Genomic DNA, 16,737 nt, shown 5'->3' on the forward strand with positions numbered 1-16,737 from the left:
TGGCCACGTAAACAAGCAGGATGGGGGTCAGTGTGTGGGCAGCATAATCACAGGACTCAGTCTTGAGCCAAGAATGCTTTTCTCTGGTGGTCATGGGATGAGAGAAATGGCCTCATCAATGGCCTCACTGCCTCACAAGCCTGACTTGCTTCAACGGAAGTCAGACATTCATAAGCTAGGAATCCTCAACAGCATGTGTCCCACTCCTCCACAGCCCATCTGGGCATTGCTTTCCCAAAACACCACCCTTATTCCCGAGCCTTGGGACTCCAATTTCCCTCCATCCTGTGAAGTTGGGCTGAGGATGACTTCATCTTTGTGCCCGTTGAGATGATTTGGTGCATGATAGATGGAGATCGCTGCTGGTTTCTGAATGGGTAGAGGATGTGCAGTGGATGAAGGAAGATGGTGGGTGGGTGGGTGGATGTACTAACAGGTAAACAAATGGACAGAAGGATGCTCGAGTAGATGAAGGAATGATGTAGAAACCGATGGGTGGGTGAATAGATGAGTGGAAATGGATGGACGGATAGATCACTGACTACATGGATGAATGGGCAGAATGATGAATAAACAGAAGTAAGGAGGGAAGGCAGATGGGGTAAAGACGTGAGGGAGGACCTTAGGCTCCGCCTTCTCAGGGCTTCTCTCTAACCCTCCTGACCCGTAGGCCAGGCTCTGCCCATTTCACACAAGGACAAAGCGAACCTGAGAGCCAACTCAACTCCTCAGATACCATAGACAACGGAGGAGACATAACTGGGACTCAGGTTCTGGAACTTGTTGTCCATGAGTTAGAATTCTATCCCAGGGGCCCTAGGATGAGGCTCTCGTATGTGTGTGAGGTTCCTGTTACCTGTTTCAGGAACCTCACATACACACATTTTCCTGGGAGAGACCCCACAGGCTCAAGACCATGGCCTTAGGAGGTAAGGCCACATGGTCTTCATTGTCTCTGGACAGGGGGTGCTGGGCTGCAGCAGTCAACAGCAGGAGGCTGTATTCCTTGGGGTGCCTGCACTCAGTGAGTTAGTTTTCCTTATGAAGTTCAAGCCCAGCACCCAGATTGAATCCTAGGATCTGGAGATTTGTCTCAATGACAAAGGCCGGCAGAAGCCATCAGAGGTGGGAAGCTGAGGGGCACAGGTTATAATGGGACCCTTAGAAGTGTTAGCTGTCATCAGCAATGGGATGGCGAAAGAAATTAGATTTGGGTTAGTTTCTTCTCCTGTGGCTTTGTTTTTTATTTTTTTAATTTTTTTATAGGAAATGGGGAAGATGAGAAATAAGGGAGGAGGGAGGGAGGGGGAGGGAAGGAAAGAAAGAGTGAGAGATGGAGGGGGGAGGGAGAGACAGGAGGGGGAGGTCAATATGGTCTTCATTACCGGTGAACCCATGAGTCATTTTTGAAATTTGTATTTGATAAAAACAAGAATAAACTGGAAAGAGGATGGGGGGGGGGTGCATATGACAGTGTTTAAACAACAGAGAAAGGTGATGAGGTGAATGGGCCACGGTGAAGGCTGGAACCACAAATGATGGGGTATTCGTGCCCTATGGAGGGGTGTAGCCCTAGGAGGAGCCTGGGAAGGATTTCAGGAGGTCCACAGTACAAGGGTGTCAGGGAATCTCTGCAAACACCACAGCCAGCAGAGTGTTGATCCAGGGGACGTGAGAAAGCAACCAAGCTCAGCACAGCTCAGTAGCCAGGGTTGGTTCAAACTTCTAGACTCTGACACCAGGCAGTTTATTTCAGGCATATTTAAGCACGGCACAATTTGGAAAAACAGCTTCCTGGCAATAATGAACTCAATCCCATGTGTACAACAAAGCTGTAGGCAGGATTACCCGGAGACTCTGGTAAAGTCCAGCTACCGTCTTCCATAGAGATGGCTTCTGTAGATCACCCAAGGAGGCAGGATCAAGGTAAACAATGTATATGATAAGGTCTAGGGAGAGGTGGCACTATAGACAGACTGAGATCAATAGGCTCAAGACGTGGGTCGGAGGGAGCTGGTGTGCCCTAGCCATACAGATATTGCAGTGGTCACTCCCAGCCTTCTGGGTAGAAAACGGTTTGAACATCTCTCCCTTTGAAAAGACAGTCCTGCGTCTTTAACATTTCTGGTTTCCCTAGTTCTTATCTGTTTACACAAGCACCTATGTCCCTCCTACACAGGGGAGGATTTCACAACAAATCTCCCATCTGGCTAATTTTGCCTCATTCTGCATCTCCACCCTAGCCCAAGCCCTTGTTCTGGAGCCCCAGGAGGCTCCCCAAATTCTCTTTCCTCGTTGTAAACAAGGTGGCTGGCAAAGTCCTCCCTCCAGATCCTTCTGCACTCCTTGGTACCCAACAGATAGCTTCAAATTCCTCACCTGGGTCCCTGAGCTCTTAGCTGCCGACCCCCTACACAGTCCCAGCTCAAGCCTCAAGGCCTCTCTCACTCAGGGCTCATTATAATTCTGTGTCCTTCCTCCAACCTCAGCACCATTGTGTCAGCTGCTCTCTCTACCCAAACCCTCCTCTCATCACATAAGACCTAGGGGTTGACAGGTGAGTGTTACTGATAGAAAATCTGTCATTCTCTCTGACTGTACACTGTGGTGCTTCTCCGGGGAGATTTTAAACGCCTTATCCTTATGACTCTCATCCAATTATTTGTTTCGACATTGCCCTACTCCTCCTTTGGCCTATAGAGGCAGAGACTATAGTTTTATTTGCCAAGATAACACGAGGATACAGGCAGAGTAAAATAATGAAGAAAGCAACTGCCTCCTGCAATGGTTCTGGGCTGCCTTCAGGCACAGCTGGGTCCAGCAGTTCCCTGGCTCCTGGAATCTTTCTCTCTGCCCTTGTTGGATGTGGTTTCCATGTGGTCTCTATCCTCCAGCTGATGTTGGTCCTTCCGGTTATCAGTAGAAACTGAAACTTTCTCTTTCAATTCATGTGACCTGCCCCATCCCCCGCTCTTCTCTTTCAGAATGTACCTATTAATAATCTAGGGAATTGCTGGGTGTTTTGTTATTGCTGTTGTTTTATTTTCTTCCAAAATGTTTGGGGCTTGCTACCAAATCCGGGAACTCTGAGATGCAGTCTGAATTGTGTTACAGGTTGACTTGTCTTCACTGAGCACTGCTCTAAGTCAAGAAGAAGGGACAGAGTCCTTGTCACTGGGGCTTGCGTTCTAGGGACCAAACCAGACAGCTAGCAGGCCAAGGATGGCAGGTCTCTGGAGCTCTGGTAGCAGGGTGGCATGGGAGAGGGCTGCAAGGAACATAAAGAATATGGCTGATATGGGCCACTTTTGAAGGTCCTGCCTGTCCCCCAGCTAAACTCAAGGCAGTGTGCTTGGGGACAGAATTATTGTTCAAAGGATGGGGACAGTCGGGCAAGCCAGAGACATCAGCAGATGGCAGAGGGAGAAGGCTCGGGACACAGGATTTCCCTCCACGGTGTGCTCAGCCCTGGTGGGGATAAGTTACTGCCCTGCAAAAGGTCACTCCTCTCTAACTAGACACATTGGCTGCTCTCCATAGCTGCGGCTAGGCACTGACAGCACCAGCAGCTAACCTGAGATGCTTGTTTTGACTCAGAGGATGCTGTCCATGCGAGAAGGTGGGGATGGGGCAGGGAAGACACACTGTGCTGGGACCTCCCAGTCTGCAGAGGGGGGCTTGCAGTGTGTTCCTATTGTCCCGGAGCAGGTAGCTAAGCCAGGCTTTAACCCTCAAGGCCCCCCTCTAGTCACCTAAGTCCAAGAGGACCCATGTCCCTCCAGCTAGGGAGGGGCATATGTAGCAACACAGTTGTAATACGGGAGCCTGGAGGGGGACATTTCATATTCAAACCCGTGGGCCTTGGCTACCCCACACACCTGTGATGGCGGACGGCCTCCTCGCAGGACCTAGAGGGCAGACGTGGAGAATGGAACAAATCACACATAGGTGGTATTTACCCTGAAAGAGCGGGTCCAGGGAGGGAGCAGGGCTCAGATGTGATTTGTTCTCGGCAATTTTTAAGAAGTTTTCTAGGCCTCTCATCTTCTCAGAAATCCCCCAAGGTCCTGAGTGAGTGGTCATATGATCAGGAGACACCACTTTGTCGGATAAAGACAGGAGTATCAGCCCATCTCAAAGCCTTTGGTATTTGCTGCCCAGGCAGCAATGTGGAGAGCAGATTCAGCTTCATCGGGAGTATACATTGTAATCCATTACTAATGTCTGACAGGAGCATGTGCTGTGTAGAGGCTACTTGTCACAAGGACAGTACTCTGGACAGGCCACTCCCGTCTCTGTCACCTGTGTCTGTGGTCAACTTCAGGCAAGTTAGAGACCTGTCTAACCTCTCTTTCCTTTCCTCATTATGGTACGATTACTCCCAACACGGGGACATTGTTCAAGGGTCAGTGAAATCAGTTACACAAAACGAGTCACCCTGGAGGACCGTCCCAAGCGTCCCTTCCCTATTCCCACCCTGGCCTCCAGGATCCGTCCAGCATGAGGGATGAGGTGTGTGGAGGCAGGGGGAAGGCTCTGAAATAGCTCAGGAACATGGACTAGAGAGGACCTGACCAGAAGCAAACTGAACCGAAGCAAGAATGAAGCAACAGAGAGCTTTAAAACCCAGCCCCGGAGCTTCTAGAACTAGAAATGGAAGCTTCGCTGCCTAGGCCATGAGTTCGAAGCCAGATGGCACGTGGTTGAAGTGCCCCCCCCCCATCTTCCATGTCCAGGCTGTGTGATAATCCCTGCCTGTGCCTCAGTTTCCTTATCTGTGAAACAGTAGTGGTCAGTGCCCATCCCCTTGGGGCTGAGTATGAGCTAATTGAGACCTAGGGGGCTACGATGGCTGGATATTAATGAGTGATTAGCATTCATAGGAGCTGCTCCCCTTCCTGGGCAGCCTGAAAGCGCATGCTTGGGCTCTTTGTGGTGCATGGGAACAATGGGAACAGAGTGAGACAGGAAGTGTGTCCTGCTCCTTCCAGGCATGGTGCCCAGCCATGCTGGAGATGAAGGGTGTCTGGCCCTGCCTGTGTCCTTGTGGTACAGAGGACTGCATCCGGACAGATGGCGTCCCCAGAGGCCGTCGTTAGGGATCAGGGCAGCAAGACCTCACCCCCCTCACCCTAACACCCCCATAATCAGCCCAGGACTTCTGCAATCCGACGTTTGGAAACAATTAGCCTGGTTCATGGCCCAGGCCCGTCAGTTCATGTGAACACTGCTCTGAATTATGGGGAAGCAGCCACAGATGGGTGGGGATGATATCGCAATGTCGGTCTCTGCTCAGATGAGACTCCCCAAGTTGGGGTTAGCCACACAGGGTTGGAGAAGTGCCTCTTCAGACAGGTAGGTGTGGACCAGTTCTCACTAGGGGCCATGTGATACCCGGGCAGTACACAGAAGGGCAATCCCTTTTGAAGAAGGCCAAGTTGTTCCCAGTAGTGGAGAGATGGGTGTTTAGGGACCACCACCAGGAAGATGCAACATACGAATGTGGGAATGGGGCTACAGAGCAGCGGGCTTCTGTTTGGGTCCCCGCTTAGCCTACTGTACATAGCACGCATAAGTGAACGTCTCTGAGCTTCCGGTATGTTTTGTTTTTGAGGTAAGGTCTCTCTGTGTAGCCTAAGCCTGCCCCCAGCTCTCCGTATAGCCTGTTTGTCTTCATCTCGTGATCTTCCTGCCTTAGCCTCCAAGTGTTGGAACTGCAGACCTGGCCCACCAGTCCCAGATCATGCCTCAGTGTTTACACCTGCAATGTTTTCTAAGTCGGCACAAGCACTTGATGCTGTGTGAGGACTGGGTCACTCAGGACATGCTTTTCTCTGGGCCGAGGGGAGCAGGGGTTGGCTAGCCCTGATCTGAGCTCTCTGTGTGGCTCCCGGCAGCTGTGCACTGATATCTTGTTCAGGTTCTATTGCTGTGAAGAGACACCATGACAACAGCAACTCTTATAAATAAAAGCATTTAATTGGGGCTGGCTTACAGATTCAGAGGTTTAGTCATTGTTGTCATGGTGGGAAGCCTGACAACACGCAGACATGGTGCTGGAGAAGGAGCCGAGAGCTCTGCATCCAGATGGGTAAGCAGCAGCGAGAGAGCGAGAGCGAGCGAGCGAGAGGGAGGGAGGGAGGGAAGGAGAGAGAGAGAGAGAGAGAGAGAGAGAGAGAGAGAGAGAGAGAGAGAGAGATATGCTGGGCCTGACCTGAGCTTCTGAAACCTCAAAGCCCAACCCATGTAACACACCTCCTCCAACAAGATCACACCTACTCCAGCAGGGACGCACCTCCAATAATGCCTCTCCCTATGAGTCTATGGGAGCCATTTCCATGTCACCACAACCCTCCCCACCCATGGACTTTTCCAGAGATGGCTTATAGCTCAGTCACTCACTTCTCCAGGCTCTGAACTCAAGAAGGAAGAGACCACTATCTTCTTCTCCCTGGATTCAGAAGTGACATCACCCCCTTGCACTGTGTTCTCACCAGAAGTGAATCACCGGGTCCCTCCCACACATGGGCTCCAAGTGTGCCCACGCTGCCACCCCCAAGGCATGTCAGGCCCTGAGTGACAAGCCTGGCTGGTCTCTAATCCTCTCTGGACCCTATGGCCCCATTGACCTGTTCTTGTTTGGGAAAAGCAGGATACACAATCACTCAACAGAGAAAGGGACGGGTACCTTCCTTTGAGACAGAGAAGGCTCTCACTGCCCGGGCACAGTATACCCTTGTCACCCCTACGCTCCATCTGGAGGCAGAGGCAGGAGGATCTGTGGCTAAAGCCAGCCTGAACCCTGCCATAGCAGGAGCCTGTCTCAAAAACGAAGCAAACAAACAGAGAATGCTGGCTGGAACTGAGAAGGTTGGGGCACCGGAATCAGGCGACTCGCCAAAGCCAGTTTTCCAGGAAGATTAACTGAAGATGCAGACACGGGCCACTGGCTGCCTTGACTTTGGAAAGTGGCATCTCTGATGAATGGGGACAGGAAGCCAGTATCCTGACTGGATAGGGAACCTCAAAAACAAATCAAACTTAGTAATGTGATTTCCTTGCCTGGGGGCAAGGGGGGTGTCCTGGATTGGAGGAACAACTTCCTTGCCTTTCTGGCCTGGTCTTGTTGGAGGCTGGAAGGCCCCTGATAGATGTAACTAGCTAAGTCCATGTCAGTTGAAATCATGGAAAGAGCACTAAGTCTTGACTCCATTAGGGTGGAAAGTGCCTTGAACTCTGGAGGTAGCAGGAGACAGTCTTGTCTCCATGGCGACCCTGGCCAGTTCTGAGCAGGGCAGTCTTCCAGATGTGTGCAGAAACTAAGCCCAGAAAAACTGGGGACTAAAACATCTCATCCCAGGTTGTCCACGGTCTGACTGTCAACCCCACCTTGACTCACAATTCCCTGTGATACCATGTTCTTCTGGCCCAGGGTAGGTGAGGAGAATTCAGTGCACAGACCACACAGAGAGGAAAACATACAGGGGATGCCAAGTGCCCAACATGTAACTTGGAATCTGAAATGTCCTCCATGTGTCCATGGGGCAAAGGCTGTTCCTCAGCCATCGGTGCCTTTCTAGAAACGGTAAAGGGTGGGAGCCTGCTGGAGGGCATAGGTCACTGGAGGCATGCACGACTTGAGGTGATAGCCAATTCCTGGCCCCTTCCTCTGTCTCTGCTTCCTGATCTCCATCAGCTGAAAAACCTGTTCTCCACAGACTGACGGTGTGATGTTCTCTGAGCCAAGTAGCCCTGGACTGAAACCATGAGCCAAAGTACTGTCCTCCTCCTTTGCATCATCCTTGCAGCGTTTGGAAGCACCTGTTCTTCCTGAAATCAGGCTCACAGGGCAGTCCTAAGGCAAGGTTGATCTGGGGGCATCTGTGTGGTATACAGCGGTTCTCTGCTTGCTTCACAGCCCCGAGACTGCTTGTGCTATGTGACTTCTCGAAGCATCGAAAACAGCGTTCACATCAGCCTCCCCCAGATCCATCGCGGTGACTCTGAGGTCTAGAAAAGCCTCAGCCGACGGTGGTTCCCACTCACCCCATAGCTGTGCGCTCTGCAAAGGAGAGCCTGTGGTGCACAGGCAGGAGTACGGACCTGAGGCTCTTGGAGCGAAGCCTTCACTGGCAGCTAACATGTAGCAGAGGGCATAGGTCCTTCTAAAGACGTAGGGGAGTCTAGGGACCAGTTTAGGGTGATGGTCCCCTTCGTTACCTCCGATGCCCCTTCTGGATGCATCGAGCCCTCACCCTTAACGATCTTGGTCCTTCTGTTTAGTTCAGAATGCAAAGAAGCAGCCCATCCTGGCTCAGTGCTCTGTCTCCTAGGGAGAGGTGTGGGGCAGAGCGGGGCTTGGTGGGGGGTAGAAGCAAAACAGATGGGCTGACAGCCACAGCAACTAATGGTCCCAATGCTCAGCAATACTGCCATTAGGGGCAGGCATATACAGGCAGTGAGGGAGTGTGGTGTGTGTGTGTGTGTGTGTGTGTGGTGAGGTGCACTCCTCCATAACCTGGTCTTCTGGGACTATTTGGTGACCCCAGTACACAAATCTGAGCCCCTACCCCCACCTTGGGAGGAGCTGCCTGTCATGTTCTATGGCTGCTGGCTGCAGATGGTCACATATTAAATTCTGCTCAGTCCACCATCTGGTGGCTGCTCTGGCTGGCTGGGAGAATTCCCCACAGGCCAGCTTTGGGCTCTGGATAAGGCACTCAGCTCCCTCCCGACCCTCTGGTGACCCTCAGACAGGGCCGTGTGCCACTAATCAGGAAGGCAGACCCTTAGCCACCTGCCCAGTGCAGCCTCTAGTGCTCCCCCTTCCCAGAGCAGGCACAAGGCTTGGCATCCAAATTGCCAAGTTCGTGTCCTGCCTCCACTGATGCTCCCTGAGCCTCAGTTTCCACCCTCTGTGTTCTCTGAGCCTTGAGGCCATTGGGCTACATCTACAGCTAGGTGTCATGGCTTTGACCTTAGTTATTCTTTGTGCTGGGGCACTATAAGGCTCCAAGAGTCAGCTCTGAGATTCACCTTCTTTGTACCCCTGTTGTGACAACCAAAATGGCATTGCCAAGTGTCCTGGAGGAGAAAGTCACCCCTACTGAGAACCAGTGTGTTCCCGGCAGTGCCCGGCGTGTGGGCAACAGCACTCGGTAGAGGGAGCCTTGTCAGACAGCAGCCACCTTCTGGGTGTAAGGAGATGGAAGTCCTAAGGGTGCTTGGGACAGTTCCCCATGGGTCATGGGCACTCAACAAATGCTGTGATTTTCATTATATTCCTGGAGGACTGTCTGGTCCCCTAGACTAGACTGGCTATGTATGCATGGTTCGATATCGGTTCAACAAACAGACCTGGAGGAAGCTTGATTGGTAAAGTGCTTGCTCCCCAAGCATCAGGACCTGGTTTTGTGTCCATAGCACTCATGTAAAATAAAAGCTGGGTGTGGACAGAGACAAGCTTCCTGGGGATCATGAGCAGCAGCCTAGCCAAACCAGCTGACTTTGGGTTCGGTGAGAGCCCTGGCTCAGGAAACCAAGGTAGAAAGTATTCAAGGAAGACAGCCAAGTTAGTGTTCACCTCTGGCCACACACCACACTCACATGTAGGTGCACTTGTATATCCGAGTATGCACACACATGCACACAAACACATTGATATGTGGGGAGCCACTGGCTAGGGTAGATTCCTACAGTCTGGTTCTTAAGAAGCAGAGGAGCCAGGCAGAGAAGAACTCAGAATTAGTGTGGTCACCATCCCCCATCATGCCTTCCAGTCTTGTGCTATCCTTTCCTGTCATTATGAACCCCGAGTACCTGCTATATCCCAGACAGTGTCCAGGGACTCTCAGTACACAGGGAGCCACTCTGCAAATGCTGGAAAAGTTTCTCATTTTCCCATGTAGCTAAGGAAGCATGGATAGGGGACTCCCTGAGGCAGGGACGCTACCCCGAGAGGGGCCACTCTGAGCTGCATCTTGAGTGGTGAGATGGGGTGTCTTAAGAAGATGGGATGCAGTCATGCCTGAGTTCTGGCCAGGGGCTCCTCCTTCCAGAACCTTCAGGTTCCACCATGGTGGGGAACTAGGACCTCTGTCACCAACCCCCCGCCCCGGGGCATGTCAGTAGGTGCCAGGAGGCAGAAGTGAAGGCAGAGGCAGCTTCCCTCACTCCTCACTGCTCCAGCAACTCGCTGCCCGTCGTCTTCTGGCCAGCGACACAGAATCATCACGCGTACTTACAGGGCCATGGGTGCTGCTTCGATCCATTCATTCCCCATACCGATCACATCAGTGTCATTAGCAGGTCCACCTGAAACATCTGTCATCCCACTCAGTGCCTCAAAACCTCCCTTCCAAGGCTGGCCATGATGGCACAGTCTGTGACTCCGGTACTCAGGGGGCTGAAGCTGGAAGATCAGTTCAGTCCCCAGCAATCGCCACAGCCTCTGTAGTCTACTGCATTATAGAATGCTGGGACTTCCTACTTCTGCATTCTCTGCGCGTGCACACCAGATCAACCCTCCCCTCTTTGCCCTCCCCACTCCACCGCCCAGCTACTGGTATTGAGACCCTGTTGGGTGTTACTGAGAGTCAGGCATGAGCCTAACACAGAGACAGAGCAGCTGGCCACCAGGGCACTGAGAGCAATGCTGGCCCGAGGTGGGCACAGCAGGGCCGCCTGCCCTGTCTGAGAAGGGGAGGAAAGCTTTTCTGAGCAAGTGTCTGGTCCCCTGGTACCGAAAGATCCATGGGGTTTAGCATTTGAAGAGCTGGTAGGAATGTGTTCATTTCTTCTAAAGGCCGAGAGATGGAGGGCATGGCTGAATGAGCCACCCTCTCTGGGTGGAGTAGAGATCTTGGGGTGGACGGGGTTGGAGGGACAGAGGTGACCAGGCCAGAGACTTCTTTAGCTTTCTACTTTGAGGATATAACCACCTTGGCCCAAAGGAAGTGAACATAATTAGTGGTTTTGAGAAAAGCATCCTGACTTTTGTGTAGGAAGTGGGTTGGATGAATGGAGGGTCAGTGTGGATGTGGGACCATGTCGCCTAGATTCTTCAGACAGCTACAGGTATTTATCACAGGGCCTGGAAGGGGGCAAGGAATGATGGGGAAATGTAAGAAGGAGCAGAGGAAGAGTGATAGAGGGAAGGAAGAAGGGGTGAGAGGAAGGGAGGGGAGGATGGAGGGGAGGGAGGGAAGCTGGGAAGGTAGACCCTCATGTCAGTAGAGCAAGACCTATGGACACAAACCGAGGAGGTAATGCTGTGGCTTCCACTTTAAAAAATGGCCATGACGGCAATGGCTGAAGCCAGGAGGACGAGCAAGAGCACGGGGTCCTGCACCCAGAGGAACGTATGTCACACTAGGTAGATGACAGCATTAACAGGTGGCCAGCGTGAGCCTCCATCTTTCTAAATCCCTCCCTGCACATTGCCACCTCCCCGTCCTTCGTCCCCATGTCTGAGCATTCTTCCAAACCTCCTTCTGCACACTCATTGACCGCTCAAAAGAACCAGCTTCCCTCCAGCTAATGAGAATCCTTCCGATCGCAGGTCCTAATAATCTGAAAAGCTCTAGAAGGCACAGGGACACGTGAACAGCACAGATCCAGTCTCCTCCCTCTATTCTCTCTCCACGCTGTACTGTGTGGCAATTCTCTGTGCCTGCTACCCTGATGTAAAGGCCACTGGGTAACGATGTCAACGTGTCTGGGTATCGCTCCCGGCCATTATGAGTCCTACCTTACCCAGAACCCTTTGCCTTGGTCCCACTGGAACCCCCATAGAGTAAAAGAGAAACAAAAGAAATCATACAAGGCATGGAGGAAGACCAGACTTCTCATCTAGGGACGACTGAAGCCCAGCCTGACCTCTTCACACTGTTTTCAAACCCAGCCTCTTAGAAGAAGCTGCTCTCAGGAATTGCAGGCAGCCGTTCAAGTGGTTTTCATGGCACGGGAGACAGGCAAGTGTTTTCCCTGCTGCAGCAGGAAGGCAGCTTTAAGCATCGCCAGAATTACCCCCATTCAGTCTGTGAATAGCATGATTCTCAGGCTGCTGTGAACACCAAGATGCTCTTCAAGGAGCCCACAAGAGGAAAACAGGGAATGGGAGGTTCTTTGGCATGAAGTAGGGTGTTGTGGGGAGGGGGTGCTTTTAAATCTCTTCGGGATGATTGGTGCCTGCCTACTTCCAAAGACTGGGGAGAAAGGAGTAAATGATGGCTCCCCCTCCAGTTGAAAGCGTTTATTGAGTACCTACTGTGTACTTTAGATGCCATCTGCAAGGTGACGCATTCCCGAAGTGCACCGCCAGGCCAGGCCTCTCCCGCCCCCTTATCCACCTTTCCCACCTGACGTTATTAATCCCGTGCTTCCCTCCTAGAGGGAAGAGCTCGTGTCGTCTTGGGCTCAGAGAGCATTGGCTGTCTCCACAATTGCTGGGCTAAAATGTAGACGTTATTCATACCTTTAAGTAAAGAAGGGAGAAAACAATTCACACATTTTAAGGCTTGGGGTAATTTTTTAAAGTTTTGGTTTTTTTAGACATGTACCATGAAGAGAAAGAAGTGCAATTTGGGAAAAGGTAGTTGGAGTGAGCACATGAAACAAAGTGAAGACAGAGTGGACAAAAGGAGCCCGTGTGCCCATGCATGTGTGCCCGTGTGTGTGTGTGTTGTATGTGTGTGTATACACATGTGTGTGGGTGTGCATGCCCATGGATGCATATAAATCAATGTTGGGTATCTTCCTCTATCATCCCCCACTTCATTTTTTGAGACAAGGTCTCTCACTGGGACCTGGGACTAACCAATCAGGGTGGCCTGCCTGGCCATCGAGCCCCAGAGAGCCTGCTGTCTCCGCCTCCTCAGCACTGGGAGCATAGACATGTGACACCACACTAGGCTGGTTGTGATTGTCAACTTGTCAGGATCTAGCATCACCTCAGAGACGAACCTCCAGCTGTGTTTGTGAGAAGTTAATTGAAGCAGACAAGCACACCCTAAGAGTAGACAGCACCGTTGCCTGGACCAGGGACCTGGACTGCATAGGAAGGAGACAATCACTTGATCGCTAATCCTCCTCTCTCTGCTGCTTCTTGATCGTGGCACGCAATATGGCCAACTGCCTCACCCCCCTGCTGCCATTGTGGGGGACCATACTCTCAGCCTATGAGCTCAGCTCAGTAGCGGCGCCTGCCACCAAGCCTGATGGTTTGACTTCCATCCCTGAGACCCACATGGGGGATGGCAAGGCAGGGATAGTATAGCCAGCCTGTTGGCGACTACTCCAGAGAGGCAGAACCTCATGTGGCCCCACCCCCTCTTCTGCCCATGCCTTCTATTGGCTGAATTCAAGAAGTGGGGCATATGCTGATTGGTTTAGCTTCCCAGGGCACCAAGGAGGGTTTAGGAGCAGGTGAATGGACCCAAAGTCACCAACAGATCACAACCCAGGACCCCTCCAGGCTGAGAAAGGAGAGCAGAGCCCCCCTCCACTTCTCTTTAGTTTCAAGATCATCAATGAACCACTAAATTTTCAGCAACCTGAGGATGGTCCAGAAAGGACTGAAAGGAACACAAAGGTTTTGAGACAAAGTCGGACTGCTAAGCCCCACAGCAGAGAAGCTGAGTTCTAAGGCGTCCTAGACAGAGAGGGGAGCTCCCCAAACAAAATCGTGCTGGTTGGAGGCGAGCATGCCTCCCCACACTCCATCGGGAGCCGCCTTCATCCTCGCCTGACATCTGTGGCCAGGAGGAGTCTGCCAGAAAAGGAATAGGTAAAGAATCAGGCTGTGTCCAGGAGACTCTGGGCGCTGGGAGGGGCTTCAAGCCCAGGAGGTGATGTAGTCAGGGGACCCCTTTGCAAGAGCTCTGATTTGGAAAACAGGCTGCACTGCTGGGGGCTAATGGATGGTCCCAGACCAGGAAGATGGCAGCTCAAAAGATGGAGAGGGGTTGGAAAGAAGGAGAAATGGGATTACAGTTGAGCAGTCTGGAGATCATGGACAAAGTCACAGAGTCTTTGGGATCATAAACACGTGATAGTTAGTTCACCTATAGAAGGATGGGGGGCTCTAGAGGCTGAGATCCCCATTGGTGGCCTGGCAGGGCAGCTACATCCCTGGGTAGAAGGATGGGGGGCTCTCGAGGCTGAGGTCCTCATTGGTGGCCTGGCAGGGCGGCTACATCCCTGGGTAGAAAGTTGATGGGGGGGGGGGCTCTAGAGGCGTATGCTAGCAAACTGTTATACACTGTGACACCCCTCTACCCTCCCCAGCTGTTGACACCATAACCCCAGTACCCCAGAAGCCCAAACTAATTCCACAGTCTGGTGCAAACACCCAGCTTCTGAGTGTCTCCATCCTGTGGCTACAGAGACAGTCACGCGTGAGGGATGGCCTTGACAGAAGGAGGGGCAAGTGATTACCAAGAGTGGAGCCTAACACAGCATCATTGGTGGGGGTAATGTAGCACACATACAAATGCTTGGTTCTAGAATGAACCCCCACTTCCCAGTCTATTCCCCCGCCCCCAACTTGTGCTTCCCCCATGGGGCAGACATAAGCTGTGTGCTCCAGGCTGGGCTACCTTCTGCCTGGCGTCTCCCTGAATATGTCTCATGGTCATTCTACAACTTCAAGCAAGTTCTGTGACCTTTCCTGAACCCCCATTTCTTTCCTTAAAAATATAAGGTTCTGTAAATAGGTTCCTAATGGGGTCATTGAGCCTTAATGGTGTGCTACTTAGCTTGGCGCCTGGAGCAGAGAGAAGAAGCAGTTAGTATTAGCTGGTGTGGGCCTTGGCCACTTCTCAGACTTGAGGCTTGAGGCAGAACCCATGGCAGGATCCACTTCCCATGCCTATGATTTCCAGGCCCTCAGGTGGCCCTGCATGGAGTCACAGCGCTGACTGATGGCAGATGACACCTTCCTCTCAGGTATTTATTGGGCCAGGGACCTATCAGACGTTGCATTATTCTGATTTCCTTTCTGTTGCTGTAATAGATTCCTCTATTTAACTCTCTTACGTAGACCAGTCCTAGCTGCCCGGGGAATGGAGCCGCCCACCGTGGGCTGGGCCTTCCTATATCAATTAACGATCAACATGATCCTTAACAGACACGCCAACAGGCCAGTCTGAACCACTGTTCTAGATTGTGTCAAGCTGACAGTTAAAATGAACCAGAACAGGTATCAACTTGGGAGTCTGTGGCTCTGGAAACTTTGGACAAAGTCCCCATGGATTTTTCCTTTTCCTATCAAAGCTACCTATATCATCGATATGGTGGGCTCTTTATTTAGCAAGCCTTTGTGGCACACTGGCTACGTGCACAGCCTCCAAGACCACATCTCGGCCGTGCTGAGTAAGATCAGCCCCAACATGGCCTCTCTGCCCCTTTCCCTGACACTTTTGCCATAGCTACCTTCTGCTCTTCGGTCACAGCAGCTATGGCCAATTGATACATGGTTTCTCTGTTTGCTTGTGGAATGAGAATGCGGGCCCCACTGGGGCTGGGCCAGGCATGTTGGTTTGCTTATCTCCCTCTGGCTAAAGCACACAGTGTATGCCCAGTGAGGATTTACCAGGCGACTGAATGCTAAGCAATGGCCCAGGTGGTTTGCAAGGGTGGAGATGAATATGTATCTGTGTATATTCAATGGTGTGACCGAGGAAAAACCTTTGTAGAAATTCACAGTTCTGTCATGTGAATGGTGTCACAGTAAACAGCTAATGAAGGAGATGGCTCGGCTGGTAGAGGCTCTGTCACCAGACCCAGCAACTTGAGTTTAATCCCTGGGACCCATGTGGTGGAAAAGGAGAACCGACTCCTTCAGGTTGTTCTCTGTCTTTCACAAATACATGGTTGTATGCCCCCCCCCCTCTGTTAATGTTAAGGAAAGAACGAATACATTCTCCTCAGTCGACTGCCTGCCACACACCAGTGTCCTCCTGTGGCTATTGGTCAGTGTGATTTTTTTTCAAAACATTTGAAAGGTAGCTGGATACTAGTAGTGAGGTGGGGGACTCTGAGAAGTTAGGATTCTGGCCCTGGGTCACACATCTAACATCAGACGGAGGCTGGCTTGGTTAAGGCCAGGTGTCAGGTGGCTTCCATGATCATCCCGTCATTGTATGGATTAGCAGGGTGCAACAATTATGGCGATAGCCTGGGCTGGAACATTCATGGAGGGTACCTGCTTTCCTCGTCTACCCTTCACCCACTGCGTCCTCTTTGGCCCCAGATGTGAGTCAGCTCAGCCTTGTCCCAGAGTCTAGTCAGGGGATTTCCTAGCTCGGGTCTCACCCTGAGCCCCACCTGCCAGGCTTCTCTCCAGACTTTAAGACTGGTTGGTATCCGAGTCCAACAGACCTGGATTCAAATTTTACAGCTGCCACAGTTAGTCACGTGTCCTTGAGTAAGTAATCCTGTCTTTCTTTGCCGCAGTTTCCCCTAAAGTTCAGCCGGCAATGCCCTGCTCACAGGGCAGCTGGAGGAGGGCTGGCCCAGACAAGTGTGCCTGTGGCAATGACACTCTGATGCCATTTGCTTCCTCACCTTTCCGTACTGAGAACTGTCCCCTCCCCTACCCCTTCATCTTCAGTCGCCATCATGCAGGGTAAGCATACAGACCCTAGAGGCAGGTGTCCTGAGCCCACACCTGACTCTGACCTGCACCAGTGGCCAGCAAACAGTGTGCAAATATGAAAAGCAAGCTGTGTCTCTTCT

This window comes from Microtus pennsylvanicus, chromosome 1 (genome assembly GCF_037038515.1).
Source record: "Microtus pennsylvanicus isolate mMicPen1 chromosome 1, mMicPen1.hap1, whole genome shotgun sequence".
Classification (NCBI taxonomy): Eukaryota; Metazoa; Chordata; class Mammalia; order Rodentia; family Cricetidae; genus Microtus; species Microtus pennsylvanicus.